Source organism: Sminthopsis crassicaudata, chromosome X (genome assembly GCF_048593235.1).
Source record: "Sminthopsis crassicaudata isolate SCR6 chromosome X, ASM4859323v1, whole genome shotgun sequence".
Classification (NCBI taxonomy): domain Eukaryota; kingdom Metazoa; phylum Chordata; class Mammalia; order Dasyuromorphia; family Dasyuridae; genus Sminthopsis; species Sminthopsis crassicaudata.
The window spans coordinates 85,288,941-85,308,050 of record NC_133623.1 but is presented as its reverse complement, the minus strand read 5'-3'; the positions used below and the strand labels follow the sequence as shown (position 1 = coordinate 85,308,050).

The window sequence follows — 19,110 nt, the reverse complement described above, 5'->3', positions numbered from 1 at the left end:
GTTCTGAATAAATGCATTTAATGAAAGAGCAGAGTAAGATCTGCAATGGAACTTTCCTCCATAACATGCCCAGAGCAGCCTCTCTTGTGTAGACTGCCATCAGAGGGGTGGTGAGGAAGGAGTATCCACAATAATGACACAAGAAGAGCCTCATAGGGGGACAGTTGTGGAGGGGCAATTTCTACCTCCCATGATGCTTCTGGTGATTGTATTAGTCTGCTCTCACTCGGCTGGACACCTGGAGCATTGCTCCAGGGAACTCACCACAGAGATTCTTCCGTGAGGGGCTCTGTCTGTGACTTAGCTCCTATCTGGGCTAGATTCATTTGTTCACAGCAGCTAAGCCATCCAAGCTACAGTTTTCTGGTGGCTGGAACCTTTCCATGTTGAGGGAAGCGGGACAGTCCTTGGGTCACAGCCAGGACATCTCTGGCAGCCCTGGACAAGCAGACACACGCAGCTATACACGTGTATACATACACATACAGACACACACATAAACACACACACTGACCTAAGGTCAGACATAGCTAACACACACACACAAAGGTGTGGATACTCCCATGATCTTCCACCCAGCCTTGCATGCATCCTTCTAAGCATCAAAAGAAGCCAAATGAAGAGGGGGGAGGTACCTGAAATGGTTGGGAAAAGTAGGTAAGAGAAGACACTGAAAAGATAGAGAGGAATTGAAGTAGAAGCAGGGGAGAGGGCGCCTACCTCCCTCACGGCCACTTAGCCACTAGGAGAACCCTCAGGATGGGTCAGTCTGGAACATGGGGGTAAGATAGTGGGCAAGAGAGGAAAGGGGAGTGGATGGGGAAAGAAAGGAAATGGAGACGGGGCTGCTATATCCCCGGCAGCTCACTCCCCTTCACATCCTTCTGCAGAGACAAGGAAGACTTAAAAGAGGGTGGGAGGGGGCAGTCTCTGTGATGACAAAATCTGGGGCTCATCTCCTCCGAGAGCAGAGGGGGACACAAGGTGGGAGGGAGGGGGCTTTATGTCATCAGGCCCAGAGCAGGAGAAGTCACTCCCCAATCGTATGTCTCACCCCCCCTCCCTCTGTCACTGAGCTTCCAATAGGAGCGGGCAGCCATGCATCTTTTATATGGAGCTGGGCATGCAGCTGTCCAGGGTCCTGGGTTTCTGAGGGCAGCCTGCTGGAACTGGGGGAGGGGAGACAGCAGCTGGGCTCTGCTGGGGATTGTTGAAACTAAGACAAAAGCTGAAGGGGAGGCTTAGGAAGGGGAGCTCTGGGCTCCACAAAAGGGAAGAGCACAATAGCTCAGCAGCATCTGCAAACCCCCAGCCTAGAATGGGACGCGGATTCCTGCCAGCCCCCAGAGAAGAGGAGGAAGAGGGGGATCTGGGGAGGGGCGGCTCTCAGCTTCCTTTGTCCAGGCAGGAGGAGACGGAGATCAGAATGAGTGGGAAGGGACAGAGGGGCACCCAGACTTGCACGGGCGCATCTGCCCCCCTATTTATGTGTGTGTACTCCAGTCTGTATTCTATGGAACAAAAACCTTCCAGAGCCTGGACAAGAGGCAGCCCCATTCTCCTTTCTGGCTCAGACTACTCTACTAAGTGACATCATCGATTTCTTTCTAAAATTATTTCAGATTTGGGGCTTTGTTCTCTCCAACACCAGCTGCCCTGCCTCTAGTGAATCCTGGGTAGATGACTGGTCTTGGAGTCCCAAGGTTTAGACTGATATTAAGCACCAAAGAGTCCAGGACAGAACTTTGGGTCACTCCACTGGAGACCTCCTTCCCAGCTGACAAGCAGCTCTGATCATTCAGCCAAATTAGCTGCTAGTGAAATTTAAGGCAGAACAGAATGTCGTTTGAACAGTCTAGATGAGTGTTCTCCCTACATCTTAACCCTAATACTACCATAACTATGCATATCTATCAGCAGCAAACCTGCTTTGCTACTCTATTTTGGCCAATGAAAACCCTAGTGTACCTACAAATACAGTCTAGAGTGCCTCCCAGAAATCAAGGCTGAAGTTCATTCATCTCTAAGTGGCAGATTCCATTTCCTTGTCCTTTTTTTAATTGGGATATTTTTTCTTTCTGCAACACCCTGGTGTATTCTTTCCTGAAGCAACAAGTCCTGCTGAGGGAGAGCCAGGAGGCAGCTTGGGCCAGGCGAGTCAAACTACTACCACCATCTCAAAAGACACTTCCCCTGAGACATGGATGGAAACAGCTCAGCATCCTGAGCCCAAGAGTCTCTCAAATCCAAATGCCTCTTCCAGAACACCAATCCTGCTTCAAACTCAGCACCTGCAGTCATCTCTGAGGGAAGCAAGTCCTCTGAACAAGACACCAGTCACCCATTCCCACCTCCTGTTCCCTACAGGCAGGCAAGTCAGTCTAGCTAAAGCAGGGAGTCACCTGGAGAGAAAGATTAGAGGTGACAGGTGGTCTGCTTCCTTTTGCTGCTATCATTGGAACTAAAAGATTGCTCCATTAGCCTCCACTCTGCCAGTGTTGCCCACATTGTCAGATATGTTCAAGGAGAACTCAAGTAAATTCTATAATGCAGTCTGCCCCAGCCTTATTAATGTGCTTTGTAAATCCCTCAGAATTTGTTGGAAACCTTGGTTTGCATAGTTTGCACATAATTTGAAAATTAGAAAGGACCATAACAGCCACCTCACCTACTCAATATAGGAAAGGAATACCCAGAGTAACAGCAGAAAAATGGTCATCCAGTATTTCCTTGGTTCCCCCCATAAAGAGGAGGAACCCACTCTTTCTTCAAGATGTACCACTGTATTTTGGAGGAATTCTTTTCAGGAAAAGTTTTTGGATCTCATGCCTAAATTGGTCCCTTTATAATTTCCAACTATTGCTCATAATTCTGCCTCTAATACTTCATGCACATAAGAGACTTGTGTGTTCGATACTTGTTTCCCCAGGTTTCTCTGAAACACTCACTTCATTTAAGCATTTCTTATGATGCAATAATACTTCATTATATTTATGCAACATAATTTGTTTAAGCATTCTTCCAATCGAAGAATACCCGATTAGTCTCCATGTTATTATTGCTATGATTATAAAAAGGTCTTATAAATATACACATTATAAATTAATATATGAGTCTTTCCCTTCTTTCTGTGCTCTTATTGGGATATGGGCCCAGTAGTGATACCAGAAGGTATGCTCAATTCAATGTTTCTCCAACATATTTTAAAACATTGTCAAAATGGCTGGACAGTGGTAAAAAAACAGAACAGAACAAAAAAAAAAAAAAAATTAATTACTAAGCCTATTTTCCATTAGTACTTTCAACAAGTCATTTTCCTTGTTAAAAAACAGTCATCTTTATCAATCACTTCATAAAGGGTAATGAATTGTTCGCTTAACTAAATATCTTATCTTCATTATCAAAGCCTTATGACTTATGATTGTAAAGCAGAACTCAGAGCTGTTGAAATTTGCGTTTTCCTAATTGTTTGTAATTTTGAGAAATGTTCTTTATGGATGTGGATAGGTTAGATTTCTTCCTTGAAAACTGCCTGTGTTTGTTCTTTGACCATTTTATCTGTTGGGAAATTCCTCTTATGATTAAAAATTAGAATCAGTTTTCTATATACCTTACACATCAAAGAAACTAGCTGAAAAGACTTTTATTCATTTTACTGCTTTTTAAAACTTTAGCTGCCTTAATTTTGTTTTTATAAAAACATGAATTTTATGTAATTTTAATGATCAATTTTACCTGCTCAGATATGCTTTATCTCTTCTTTGTCCTTGAATTCATCCGCTATTTATATATGTGAAAGGTAATTTCACAATTCTGGAATTTATTTATACTGTCTCCTTTTTATCTAATTCAAGTATTCATTTAAAACTTATCTTGGTTTATATTGTAAGATGCTGATCTGTACCAAATTTCTGCCATCCTGATTTCCAGTGTCTAAGAAGCATTTGTCAAAAAGTAAATCCAGGGTTTGTATATGCAAAAATGTTTGTGACAGCCCTTTTTGAGGTGGCTAGAAACTGGAAATTGAATGGATGCCCATCAGTTGGAGAATGGCTGAATAAGTTGTGGTATATGAATATTATGGAATATTATTTTTTCTGTAAGTAATGACCAGCAGGATGAATACAGAGAGGCTTGGAGAGACCTGCATAAATTGATGCTGAGTGAAATGAGCAGAACCAGGAGATCATTATATATTTCCACAAACAATACTATATGATGATCAATTCTAATGGATGTGACTCTCTTCCACAATGAGATTGTAAGGGTTAAAAAGCCTCTAGAAGCAAGAATTGCAGTTCAAGGCATGTGGGACGACCTGAGGGATGAGAGGTTCTGAGGTGCAGGCAAGTCCTGCTAGGAGATGGGGCACAGCCCCATGAGGCGGTTTCTAATTCCAGGTACCACGCCTCCCTCCTCAGTGCTCTCAAACCCTAGCACGCCTCCCTCCTTCTTCTTGGGCCAATCCCATTATTCCAGGTTCCTAGAGGACTTCCCCCTTCCTCCATATCATCAGTGGGGTATAAATATATGCTATATCAAAATAAAACTCTTTTTTGCTTCACCCCTACCTAATGGTGGTCTGTCTCTATGGGATCCGGGTTGGTGCCCAAAGACGGGTAAGTGTGGCCTAGCTGTGCAAAGGGGAGCTACCAAGTTAGAGTAGTCCATAGGGGTGTAACAAGTGGCGCCCAACGTGGGACAATTTTGGCTAGGACCTCACCTTGTAGCAGGTCTACAGGTGGGAAGAGAGACAGAACTCTGTCCTAAAGTGAGTAGAAAGTTAGGAAAGTGGGACAGGTTATTGTGATGGTACCAGGGAAAGAAGCTTCTAGAATAGTAAAGCAAGTAGAAATGGAAATGAATTTTTAAAAAGTGGGAGGTAGTAGACAGATGGCTTCCTATGATAAGGAAACTCTGGGAGCCATCCTGGAATGGCATCAAGGGATTGGGGGCACTTTAAGAGGTGCAAGCCACAATCCATTAAAAGTAGATAATGAAGTGCAAATGGAGGAGTGTCATAAAACAAATGAGGGTCATAAACCGGCACTCACTGGGACCAGCCATGCCCATAAAGTGGAGCCTGCAGAAGTTAACTGTGGAAAAGAATCAGGAAATAAACAGGTACATGAAGGAGGTGGATGTGACATGAAAGAAGGAAGAGGTAGTAAGGAAGAAGCAGGAAGTAGATATGATGGAACAGGAGGGGGCAGGGATAAGATGAGTAATGAGAAAATAAACAGAGAGACATATGGTCTTGAAGACAAGGAGGGTGATAAGAGGAGGGAGGAGAAAGCAAACAGGGGGAAGGTTGCCTCTGTCTCTCAGGCATGGCCTTCCCCCTCTCCCCCCACCCTCCCTGAGGAGATATGTCTCCTGTCTGCTCCCTTTGTGCCCGCTTGTGAAGGCTTTGCAGATTCCCAGACAAGTTCAGGACAAATAATACAGAAAGCTGGAAAATGCAAAAGAAATGAAGATCAAATTCAATATGATGCAGTAGTATATGTAGCTGTGTCTCAATGTGCCCAAAGATCATTTAGCAAAATTCAAGCTTCTGGAAAGCATAAGCCCTCAATGACTAGGATTAAACAGGGCCCAGATGAAACTTTTCCTGATTTTGTGGCACACCTACAGGTGACTGTTGAGAGGTCTGTGGGTAGAGGAGAAGTCTCCAGCTTTTTATACAGAAATTGGCATTGAAAAATGCTAATATTAACTGCCAGAGGGCCATGCCTACGATAGATAGGGAGGCTGGCCTGGAAGAGATGATAAAGAGATGGGAGAATGTTGCCTCCAGTGCCTTTCAAATGGATGCCCTTGCAGCTGCTATATCTAAAGAGATTGTAGCAGAAGACCTGCCCTGGCAGTTTGCAGGCAAACAGGACATATTCCAACCCCTGGTGGGTGCAAGTTTCAGATACAATCTATGGAACAGGGACATATTGAAGGCTTGTGGAGCCTCAATCTATGTTCAACCTCCACAGGATTTTTAATTGGCGTCATTGAGTGTTTGGTGTTGTTTCATATCAGGCCCACATCCTTAACATGGAAATCTAACATCCTGGTTTGGGTACCTCAATGGCCTTTCTCAGTTTATAAAACCCGAACCTTACGTGAAATTATAAAACAACAGTTGAAAGCTGGACATATAGGATCAATGTCCAGCCCATGGAATAGTCTTGTATTTATAAAAAAGAGAAAATCTGGAAAATTCATAATGCTAGTGGACCTTAGGGCCGTTAATGCTACTATTGAACCTAAGGGAGCCCTAAAGACTGGCATGCCATCTCCTAATCTAGTACCCACTGGCTGGCTAGTTACACTAATAGACATATAAGATAGTTTCTTCTCCATCCCTCTGAATACAGAGGATAAGAAAAGATTTGCTTTTACCATTGCCTCTACAAACAATGTAGGACCTGATTTGCACTATTAAGGGAAAGTTCTCCCTCAAGGGATTTGTTGTAGCTCCACTCTGTGTCAGGTGTACATGGTGCAAGTACTAGAGCCAATTTGGAAGGCGTGGCTTCATGCCATGATACTGCCTTATATGGATGATATACTGTTATCAATGAGCAGTGAGAAAGATCTGTCTGACCTGCTTAAACAGACCATGAGCATTTCTGCTGCACACGGACTGGTGGTAGCCCCAGGAAAGATCCCACATAAGTATCCCATCGTTTGCCAGATGTAAAGTTCTTGAATTGTGAGGGTCTGGTTGTCTGCTCAATTATAATCCTTCTCTGGGAGGAGATCTATAAAATCTTTTCCTCTGTGTGCAGGTTTCTTGGGAGCTCTGAATCTCCTCCAACTCTTGTCCTTTCTCAAATCAGACTGGTCTCCTTTCAGCCTGCCTGGCGTCAAAACTCTATCCCAGAGTCCATTCTCTCAGACCTAATTCTGCCCTTCTTTTATCCTCCCAGAGAATGGGCAAGGAATAACGCAAGGGCTTCTGGGAAACATTACTTCAACCAATGAGCTTGTTCCTCCTAGAATTCCTAAGATGTAAACTCCCTTTAAAGGCCCGAACCAAAGGTCTGAGCCAGAGAATTGTCAAGTCAACCTGAATTCTCACCTTGTCACTGTCCAGACGACCTGAGTTTTCACCTCGTTGCTGTTCAGACAACCTGAGTTCTCAGCTGGTAATCCTAACAACCCGGGACTCCACATGGGGACTTCTGCAGTTACTAACCAGATACCTAACTTACAATTAGACAAGGTGAATACTCTGAACCTATTTCAGAAAATAGTTGGACAAATTCAATGTTTAAGGGCTCATGTCCTTATTCCTATTTCTTTGATGCACCCTTTATATGACATCTTAAAAGGGTGTAAAAGATACTCAGAGACCCTTAATATCATATAAAATAGCTTAAATGCTGTCCAAGTGCTCAGAGGCATTGAGGATGCTGTCCTACAGCCTCAGAATTCTTCAATTGTTGACCTTCTTGATGAATTGCAGCTGATTTTGCAGACTAGGAAACATCCCATTTACATTCTTTATGTACATTCTCACCACCAGGAGACATATTTGTTGGCAATGAGGTGGTGGACCATGCTTTAAAATGCTCCCTTCTCATGGTCACCACACCCCCTGAATGTGCCCATGATGTTCTCCACTTACCCGCTTATTCTCTACATAGCCTTTATGGCCTCACCTGGGAACAAGCCCAACAGATAGGGAAGCAGTGTGCTCAGTTTCTCCCTCCTCCACCTAGTAAAGGAGTTAATCCCAGGAGTTTATTCCCCAATGATTTGTGGCAAATGGATGTGACACATGTGGATTGTGTGGCCATCCACGTTTGTATTGACACTTATTATCAATTCCTTTGGGCCACAGTGGCCTCCTGTGAGAACACTCCTTCAGTCATTAAACATGTGTATAGTTGTTCCTCCTCTCACAGAGTTCCTAATACCATAAAGACCAACAATGGGCAAGCTTATACCTCTAAGCAGATGTCCACCTTTCTCACCACATTCACCATTAAGCATGTTACAGGGATTCCCTATAATCCACAGGGTCAGGCCCTGGTGGAATAGGCCCATCATATTCTGAAGGCCACCCTTGTTAAACAGAAAAGGGGAGTAAATAGACAGAACCCCCAATGGTCCACACTGGTGGACATGGATAAGACTTTATATACTTACAATTTTTTGTGCCTGGATAGAGATATCAGCCTCTCTCCAGGAATGATACCTTGAAACAGAGGCTGAAGAAGAAGAGAAGGAGATGACCCAGGAGATGCCCAAAATAGCGCCATAGCAGAGAAATGACAACCCTTGCTGGACCAACTTAGTGACTGGATCCAACATACTTTCTTTCCCAATGCTTTCTATTGTATACCGTGGGCTCTATGTAGCCATTTTTGTATTGTTGCTTCTTTTGCTTTTGCCTACTTTGCTATGATGCTTTATATGTATTCTTAAAAAAAATTCTTTAGAGATGCTTATGGAGGAGCTTCTCATTTGTCAACATGATAACATTCTGTCTTATTAATAAAAAAGGGGGATATGTAAGGGTTTAAAAGCCTGTAGAAGCAAGGAATGCAGTTCAAGGCATGTGGGAGGACCTGAGGGATGAGAGGTTCTGAGGTGCAGGCAAGTCCTACTTGGAGATGGGGCACAGCCCCATGAGGTGGTTTCTGATTCCAGTTACCACACCTCTCACCTTCTTCTTGGGCCAATCCCATTATGCCAGGTTCCTAGAGGACTTCCCCCTTCACCCATATCATCAGTGGGGTATAAATATGTGCTATCTCAGAATACATTTGTCTTTTGCTTCACCCCTACCTAATGGTGGTCTGTCTCTATGGGATCTGGGTTGGTGCCCAAAGAGGGGTAAGTGTGGCCTAGCCATGCCGTCGATGGACGGGTATTAAGAGTAGCTCTACCAGGTTAGAGTAGTCCATAAGGGTGTAACAGGAATGAGTGTAGAGCCAGAGGGTCACAGCTAGTGGCTATGTGAAAAAGGATGCCTGAATAGGGCCTCTCACCTGTGAGCAAGTTGCTAAATTGCTGGATCAGCTCTCCTCCCATTGGTAGATACCATACATATACAATGCCCACAAGCTTCTTCTCTGAATGGGGACTGAGGATTGGGGATTGCCTACTGTTCATATGCTGACCATATTTGCAAAAATGTATATCAACAAGGCTGTACCACACCCTATGAGTCCCCTGCCTCATTCATCTCACCTCTGAGATCAAAGAGGTCATATGCCATGAGTTCTTAAAAGGCTCTGGCAACAGCCCAAAATGAAAATAATGGTCAAAATTCAAGTGGCAGAGCTGACAAATGATCAAGGCAGCTTAAGAGGGTGGAAGAAGAGATTTGACACAGAGAGGTAGAGGTTGGCCTGGAACCCATGTGAATAAAACGTTATTGGTGAGATTAGAAAGGCAAAAAGAACAGACATTTTGGGAGCTCTCAAGCCAGAGACAGTAAGGGGACATAATAATTGCTCAAGAGGAGATTAGAGGAGACCCCTGTGCTAGCACTGGACACAGGACTGGAAGCTGTTTGGCAGCTCCATTACTTATATTTACTTCTGGGTCACAGTTCAAGGGCAGAAAGAAATACTTTCTGGCAATACGGAGTAGGGACCCTGAGCAGTAGTGTCATTTTCAGTCACAAGGGAGGAGTGACAGTGAAAATCTGTCATGATTGTACACCCAAGGAACAAAGGTTTCTTCTTCAGTAAAAGCCACAGCACAATCCAGGAAAGCAGAAACAATACTTCTCCCTAAGTCATCCTAAATCACATTACCTTCTAGTCACCCAAAACTTCCAAACCCCCAGTGTTAGGTTCTTACTAAGTGCTAAGTCGGTACTCAACAATTCTCTAGCTCAGGGTTCACACCTTTAGTTTACACCTTTAAAAGGAGTTTACACCTTTGGACTTCTGAAAAGGACTTTACATATTTAAAGGAGTTTACACCTTTAAAAGTACCAAGTTCATTGGTTGTAGGAGTTCCCATAATCCCCTGGGAGCACCCACAAGCCCATTCTCTGGGAGGATAAAAAGAGGCAACATTGAGTCTGAACAGCAGTCTGGATTGGGATAAAGACAAGACTTCCCAGGAGAACCTCAGGGAAGCTGGAGGGGATTCAGAGCCAGGATTCAGGAAGAAGGATTTGAGATTCTATCTTCTCTCTAGCTAGAGGCTCCAGAAGCCTCCCAAGAAACTTGCTCACAGAGAAAAGGATACAGTAAAGAAACCTCCTCCCAGAGAAGGATTACATTTGAGTCTCTAATTGAGAGACTGTCTAATTTCTCCTCCAAGAAAAGGATTACAATTGAGAGACAACAGGACACTACATTTTGGAACCCAATGTGGGGCAAGGGTTAATCTGAGCCCTTCAGAGGAGCTAGCCTGGGCTTTACACCCCAGGACTATTCTGAAAATAGCAGCATAACAAAGGCTGAGACTTCAGATACTGCATTTCCCCACTGTTCCCACTTTGGAAACAGAGACCAACGTCAAGATAAATTTAAAATCAAGCAATGAACTGGAAAAATAAGCAAAAAATTAAAACCCAGACTATAAAAATCTACAACATGGAGAAGGAAGTTCAAGACACAAAAAGCAGTGGCAATCAGGACTTCAGACAAAGCAAAAGCAAAAACATCTCATTCACAGAGATAAGCTAGGAACCTATGTCTTGCTAAAAAAAAAGTATTATAATAAGATAGGGTAATATCAATATAAATAAATATGCAACTAATGGCAAAACATCCAACTCCTTAAAGAAAAGTTGAATGACTTAGAGAAGGAAATATTCAAACTATACTAATAGCTAATCCCAACTTTCCCTTTTCAGAATTACTTAAATTTATGCATAAAATAATTAAGAAATTAAGTACATGAAAAGAATTTTAGAAAACTAAGATATAATAGATTTCCACAGAAAAGTGAATGGAAATAGAAAGAACAAAACCTTTTATGATCTGTTTATAAGAAAAACTCACCACATATTTGGGTACTTACAAATACAAAAACCCTTACAAATCAAATGAAAAAAATTTTAAACACCCCTTTATAGATCACAGTGTGATAAAATGATATTCAGTAAATAATGTGGGTAAAAATCAAGAAAGAAATGTAAACTAAATCTAATTCTGAAGAATGAGTGGGTCAAAGAACAAGTCAAAGAAGGCAATCAATAAGTTCAAATATGGCCTCAGACACTTAACCTGTCCTGACACTGTGACCCTGGGAAACTCACTTAACCCCAATTGTCTCAGAAAAAAAAAAAAGCAATCAATAATTTCATTAAAGTAAATGCCAACAAAGAGACAACATACCAATGCAATCAAGGGAAGGGATGCAATTAAGGAAGTATTGAAGAAAATTATTTTTCTCTAAAAGTTTACTCAATAAAACAGAGAAAGAGCAAATTAAGGAATTCGGTTAATATTTTAAGAAAAACTTAGAAAAAGTTTATAAATATTCAATTAAAGATCAAAATGAAAATCCTGAAAATTAAAGGTAAGATAAATAAAACTGAATTTTTTTTAAATCAAACTAATAAAACTAGGAGTTAATTTTATTCCCATAAAACAAACACCTCTTTTCATTTTAAAAAGGAAAGAAAATCAAATTCATGGTCAAAAATGAATAGGGTGAATAACTAATGAAGATAAAAGCAAAGTAATCTGTAGTAAGGACTTTACACAATCATATGCCAGGGAAACTGAAAATCTTAGTTAAATGGATATTTACAAAAATATAAACTTCCTAACTTAACAGAATTAAAAACAGAATACTTAACTCCATCTTAAAAGAAGTAATTGAATGAGGCATAAATGAGTTCCTTAAGACAAAATCCCAAAGACCTGATGGATTTAGAAGTAAATTCTGCCAAACATTTAAATAACAATTCATCTCAAATTACATAAACTGTATGAAAAAAAAGAAACAGATAAAGAAGGAGTTTTACTAGTCTTTTTATACAAAAAATGCTTTTTATACCTAAACAAGGGAGAGCAGAAAGAAAAAAAGAAAATTGGAGACGAATTTTCTTACTGAAACATTTGAAATGAAATCTCAAGTGGAAGACTGCAGCAATGTATTGCAAAGATCATTTACTATGTCCAGTGTGGTTTATAGTAAGCATGTAGGGCTGCTTAAATGTTAGCAAAAGTAACACCATAATTGACCATATCAAAAAAAATTTAAATTATATGATTATGTCTATAGATGTAGCAAAAATCTTTCACAAAATACAACACACATTTATTTTAAAAAACATAAGAAAGCATATAAACCAATAAAGCTCTTCCAAAACTGATAAGAAATATTTTTGTGCAAGAGCACAAAACTATCTGGAAACCTTCTGAATGAGAATAGGAATAAAGCAAGGCTGTCCACTGTCACAACAAGTATTTAAAATTGTACTAGAAATCCTATTTATAGCAAGAAGATAAGAAAAATAAATTGAAAATAAGCAACAAGGAAACAAAACTACCCCTCTTTTCTGATTACATATGGTATACTTAGGGTACCCTAAAGAATCCGATATAAATGAATATTATGGAATATTATTGTTCTGTAAGAAATGACCAGCAGGATGATTTCAGAAAGACCTGGAGAGACTTACATGAACTGAGTTGAGGGAAATGAGCAGGACTAGAAGATCATTATATAGTTCAACAACAATACTATGTGATGATCAATTCTTATGTACGTGACCCTCTTTAACAACGAGATGAAGCAAATTAATTCCATTTGTTCAATAATGAAGAGAACCAGCTATACCCAGGGAAAGAACTCTGGGAGATGATTATGAATCAATCACTATATAGAATTCCCGATTGCTCTATTTTCCTCTGCCTGCATTTTTTATTTCCTTCCTATTTCAAAGTCTGGTTCTTTTTGTACAGCAAAATAACTGTTTGGACATGTATACATATATTGTATTTAACTTATACTTTAACATATTTAACATGTATTGGTCAACCTGCCATCTAGGGGAAGGGGTGGGGGGAAGCTGGGGAAAAGTTGGAACAAAAGGTTTTGCAATTGTTAATGTTGAAAAATTACCTATGTATATATCTTGTAAATAAAAAGGTATAATAACAAAAAAGAGGTAATGCATCAACCAGAGAAGGTCTTCATAAAAAAAGAATCAAATATAAAACAGTACAAATAATTACCAACTTGAGCAAATAATAAGCCCATGTAAATCATCAGCATTTCTATATACTACCAACAAGGCCCAGAAACAAGAGAAACAGAGAGAAATTACATTTAAAATAACTGTAAACAACATAAAATACTTCGGAGTTTCCCTGCCAACACTAATTAATGGAATACAAAAAAAAAAAAAAATGACAAAATACTCTTCACAGATCTAAATAATAGGAGATCTATGAAGTGGTCATTTGTAGGCTGAACCAACAAAAATGACAATTCTCCCTAAGTTGACTTACTTATTCAATGCCACACCAATCAAACTATCAAGAACTTATTTTTTAGAACAAGAAAAAAACAATAAGCAAATTCATCTGGGAAAAGAACATGAAGGCAATCAATGACAAAAATGTGAAGGCATGCTGCAAAGCAGTACTGGATTTCAAAGCATAATACGAAGCAATCATGAAAACAAGCTGGTATTGGCTAAAATATAGAGGAGTGGATCAGTGGAATAGATTAGATACACAATACACTGTAGGAAATGACCACAATAGTGTAGTGTTTGATCAATGATAGATCCAAGTGTCAACAGTTAAAATGTACCATTTGACCAAAATTTCTGGAAAACTAGATAGTGGTTTGGCAGAACTACAGATAGATCAACAAATTTCATTGTGTACCAAGATAAGGTCAAAATGGGTATGTGATTTTGATATAAATGTGATTTTGATGTAAACTGTAATAACATTAGTAAATTAGGAGAAAAAGGAAAAATGTGCCTGTCAGATCTATAGATAAGACTTTATTACCAAACAACAGATAGAGAGGATCATGGGAAGTGAAATAGATAATTTTGATTAAATGAAATTAAAAAGGTTTTGAACAACAACAACAAAAATCCAAGGAAGCCAAAATTAGAAGTAAAACAAAGAGATTGGCTGGGGGAATGACAGCAAGTTTCTCTGATAACAATGCTATTTCTCAAATATAAGGAGCTGAGTCAAATTCATAAAAATATGAATCACTCCCCAATTGATAAATGGTCAAAGAATATAAACAGAAAATTTGTAGAAGAAATCAAAGCTATCAATAATCATATGGGAAAATGCTTTAAATAACTACTGATTAGAGAAATGTAAATGAAACCAGCTCTGAGGACCCACTTCACACCTATCAGACTAACGAATAAGACAGAAAAGAAAAAAAGAATAATGGTGGAGGAGATGTAGAAAAATTGGGAAATTAATGGATTCTTGGTAGAGTTCATTAGAAGTCCAACCATTCTGGAGAAAAATGTGGACCTGTGCTCAGAGGACTATAAATTCTTGCATATCCTTTGATCTAGCTCTACCACTACTAGGTTTATACCCCAAAGCAATAAATGTTTGAGGCAAAGTGGCAAATTTGGAAAGCTAATTCACTGTTGGTGGAATTGAAAAAAAAACCCAGCCATTTTGGAGAACTATCAGGAATTACACCCAAAGAGTAATAAAATTGTGTCTTGCCTTTGACCTAACATTACCATTATTAGGTCTGTTTCTCAAGGTTATTAAGGGAAAAGGAAAGAACTTTTCTATTCTAAAATATTTATAGTCATTCTCTGTATGGTGGCAAAGAAATACAGATTGAGAGGATGCCCATCTATTGGGGAATAGCTAATTAAATTGTAATATATAATTGTAATGGAATACTATTGAGATATAAGAAATGATGAGCTGGTTGATTTTAGGGAAAAAATATGTAAAAACTAGGAAAAATAATCAAGAGTGAGAACATTGTAAACAGCAACAGCAATATTATTCTAAGATTAACTTTGAATGAATAAAGTCACTTGGACCATTAGAAATACTTAAATCAACTATAAATGACCTATGAAGGAAGATGCTATCTATGTCCAGAGGAAAAATGGGTGAATAAAAGCATGTTGTACTACGGTTTTACACACACATACACAATTTATATACACACATATTTGTCTCTTATAGTAACCTTCTCTAGTGCAGGGTGAGGAGAGAGGGTGACAAAAAATTAGTGTACAGCAGAAAACAAAATAAAATTTAGAGGGAAACTGAAAGGCAGGATGGGTTTTTAAATATGTACATCATTTGAAAATCCTAGTTTTTCAAAAAAGGAAAATTATGAAATGTAAATTTGTGATTTTATATTCAATCCTTTTTATGCTATATTGAACAGAGGGAAATGTCCTTAGTCTTTTTGTATTTAAGTTCAAAATAAATTTTAAAAATTTAAAAACAATCACATGTAAAATGTTCTAAATCACTACTGATAAGAGGAATGTAAATGAAAACAACTCTGAGATATAAGGTGTTAACCTCATGCCTATCAAATTGCCTAATATAAGAGAGAAGAAAAATGACAAATGTTGGAGGGGGTGTGGAAAAACTGGGAGAGAATGCACTATTTTTAGAGCTGCAAACTAATCTGACCATTCTGAAGAAGTATTTTGGACTACACTAAGGATTACAAAAGTGAGGAAACTGTTTGACCCAGCAATAGCATTATTAGGTCTGTATCCCAAAGAGATTTTTAAAAGGTGAAAAGAATCTAATTGTACAAAAATATTTATACCAACACTTTCTGTGGTGGCAAGGAATTGGAAATCCAATGTGTAGTGACTGAACAATATGGGGGGTAGGATTGAGAGGGAATACTAGAATGTTATACTAAAAAATGACAAACAGTATGGTTTCAGAAAAAGCTGTGAAGACATATAAGCATCTAATGCAAAGTGAAGCACATCAAGCCAGGAGAAAAATGTACACGGCAATAGTAATATTATAATGATGATCAACTGCAAAAGACTTAACTCCTCTGATCAAGATGATGATCTGAAATAATTCCAAAGGACCCATGGTGAAAAAATGTCATTCATCTCCAGAGAAAGAACTGGTGAATTCTGAGTGCACTTTGAAACATACTTTTTAAAACTTTATTTTTCTTGTATTTTTATGTATGTCTTCTTTTGCAACATAGCTAACATAACTGTCTAAGTAATATCAGATAGCTTACCTTCTCGAGGGGTACAGGAGGAAAGGAAATGGGAACATTTGGGATGCAACATTTTTTTAAAAAATCAATTTTAATATTTATTACTTTTAACTAAGATATAAATAAAACACATGTTTTTATAAAAAAAAATTTAAAAAACCAATCAAAATAACTGGAAGAATGTTCAGTGTTCATGATTAAGCCATGTCAATATCACTGAAATGTCAATGCTACCAAAATTAATTTATGCTTTTAATGTTATGCCAATGAAATTATGATACTATACATAATGATAATAAAACACAGTCAGAAAAAAATATCTAGACTATCAAGAGAAATGATTGAAAGTGATACTAGTGAAGGGTGCATAGCACTTCCAAGGCAAAAATTATATTCTAAAGCAGCAGTCACCAAAATTGTTTTGTATTGATTATAAATAGAGCAACTGACAAATGGTATAGGTGAGAAAAGGGAGATTCAGAAATAATGGAACCCAATAACATATTGTTTGTTAGTATAGCAGAAACCATAAGTTACCTAGAAAAAACAATTCCCATTTGATAGACTGCTGGCGAGACTGGAAAACAGTTTGCCAGAAATTAGGCTCACACCAAAACAGTGTACTCTAAGTGGATATATGACCTTAATATCACGTGACTAAAAAATCAGGAACCTCTCACAGATATGGATAAGAAAGCTATTCTTGACCAATTAAGTAATGGAGACTGTGGAAAGTATGAGAAGCTGAGTTTCTACAGATATTGTTAGAACAAGATAAGGGAGGAGAGGTTTAATATCTTGCTAATCATCTGTGAATTAAGGAGCAGGTTAGACAACTAAGTTCCTGACAAAGGTGCCTTAGTGTTAAACCAACCCAAAGCAGCGATGGTCAGTGACAAGGCATAAGAATTTTGAGGGGAGTGTAATCCAACCTAATTGTTATTTGGTTAGTAAATCCAATGAATTGTAACCAGCTCTGACTGTAAATTTAACCAATATAAACCTTGAAGGGAGGGATAAAGAACCAAGTTACTAGTATAAAGTTTTCTCCCTCAAAGTACTCAGTGTGTCTCATTCATGAGTGCATCTACTTCTCAAGAGAATTGATGAATAAAGGATTCTTCTTGCACTCTCAACGGAACTGGTTGTAACACTACTCCTGGGCCAACTTGCAAGTGGGGAAGCAGTGGGCAGTGGCAGCTCCTGTTGTGGTGGACTGACTCAAAGATTTTAAAGTATGTGACTATATTAATGGAATGATTAATTCTATTCTATGTTAATGGATGATTAATATGAGGCTATATTAATGGTAAGGGAGTCCTGGTTCTCCAGGAAAGACACAAAGCTGTCCCCTATAGAGAGCCAAGGTAGTGGGAGAACTCTGGGTAAAGTGTAAGACGCTTCAGTCCAGGGGGAACCTGCTGATAATGTCTGGTTTGGCTCCCCATCTCCTTTTGTTGCATCCCACCCTTCGTGAGGAGTCAAGGGGGGCATGACCATGCTCTCTTGAAGCAAGGGATACTTCCAGTAAAGAGGAATTTATTTAGTAGGGTGCTTATAGTTCGTACTTGCTCAGTGCACTGTGGTGATGTAATCTTACTAAGGTATTTAGAGGCTGAGAAAACCTGAAATAAATGGACTCCATGTTTGACCATCCTCATGGGTCTCCTGCCTCCTTCACTCCTCCACTAAGACCAAGGACTTGGGCTGGTCCCAACATCCTCCAGAGAGCTAGTCTGGAGGGTATATTTTGGCACCCCAATTTGGCAGCTCTAGAAAGTACACTACAGTCCCTTTATGAGATCCTATATGGGTTGCCATACCTGGGTAGAAACACTGAACTTCCCTCTTTTGAGAATAAAGATAGATTTGTAAGGGATTCTATACTGGCAGAAGATGATACTGCTTTTAGAGCTCTGTCATAGAGGTTTGCTGACACAAACTCCACCACCTGAGTTTGCTGTTCATCCATTCAAGACAGAATACTGGGTGCTGATAAAGACTTGGAAGAAGAAGTTACATTCCAACTGGGAGGGATCTTATCAAAAACTGTTGACTACAGACAGTGCTATAAGGATTGTTGAGAAGAACTGGACACATTATGCCAAAGTAAAAGGAACAGTTCCTGAGCCAAAAGAATCAAAGGACCTAGAGAAGACTTAAAAGGCAGAACAGGATTGGGAGATAATTCCTACCAAAATCCCCTACAGATAAAATTGAAGAAAAGAAAAAAGAACTTAGAGTGAAACCCTCATAATCCTATACTTTGAACTGTGATCTCTTTTAAGCCTGTAAAGTACCCTTTTTTGTTATATGACCCCTTGATAATCCTACCTGGACTCCCAAGCAAGGACACTAGGCTCTTAGCTTGGCTGTTTCACCTTTGGTGTTTGTCCGGTAATATCAGTTAATGGTAATAGGGCATATCTAAAAGAAACTTTCCCAAACCCAGACTAACCAGTTAGATTTACATGTACAAGGCCCAGGGCCAGCCCCAGTTCTGGAAAAAAATATATGCCGAGAACAGGTGTCACTATGGAAAAGTGAGTGAAGTTGAGATGACAATTGCTCACTTTGTTATCTTTCTGACTTTAATTCTTATGGCTAAGGGATCAGATGTAGACAGAGATGATGAATTGGTGCTAAGGGATGAGGACTATCCTATCAAACTCTGAATAAACATAACTCAAGAAGATATTCCCAATAAGGCAGTTTTGAGGTTTCTCAAATAAATGAATGTGGAAATGTAGAAAATCAGAGGAGACTGACCTATGATGATAAGTATCTCTGCCCTGAGAGAGGACCCCCTGATCACAAGTGGAGGGAACCACTGAGAGGCAGACAGTGTCTTCTGGCTCATTTCCCAGTTTAATGGATGGGCTTCCCCCACTGCTGTTAGGAAAATTCAGCAGAAAGTCAATCTTTCTGCTGATCAGCCCCATGATCACATTGTGAGAACTTGAA

General features: G+C 39.3%; 1 long non-coding RNA gene across 4 annotated transcripts in view; it reads right to left on the bottom strand.

Moving 5' to 3' along the window:
• The window catches only part of LOC141549176 (uncharacterized), a 121,663-nt gene that overhangs the window by 88,343 nt on the left and 14,210 nt on the right, over nt 1-19,110 (bottom strand). The gene's annotated exons all lie outside the window — the stretch shown is intronic.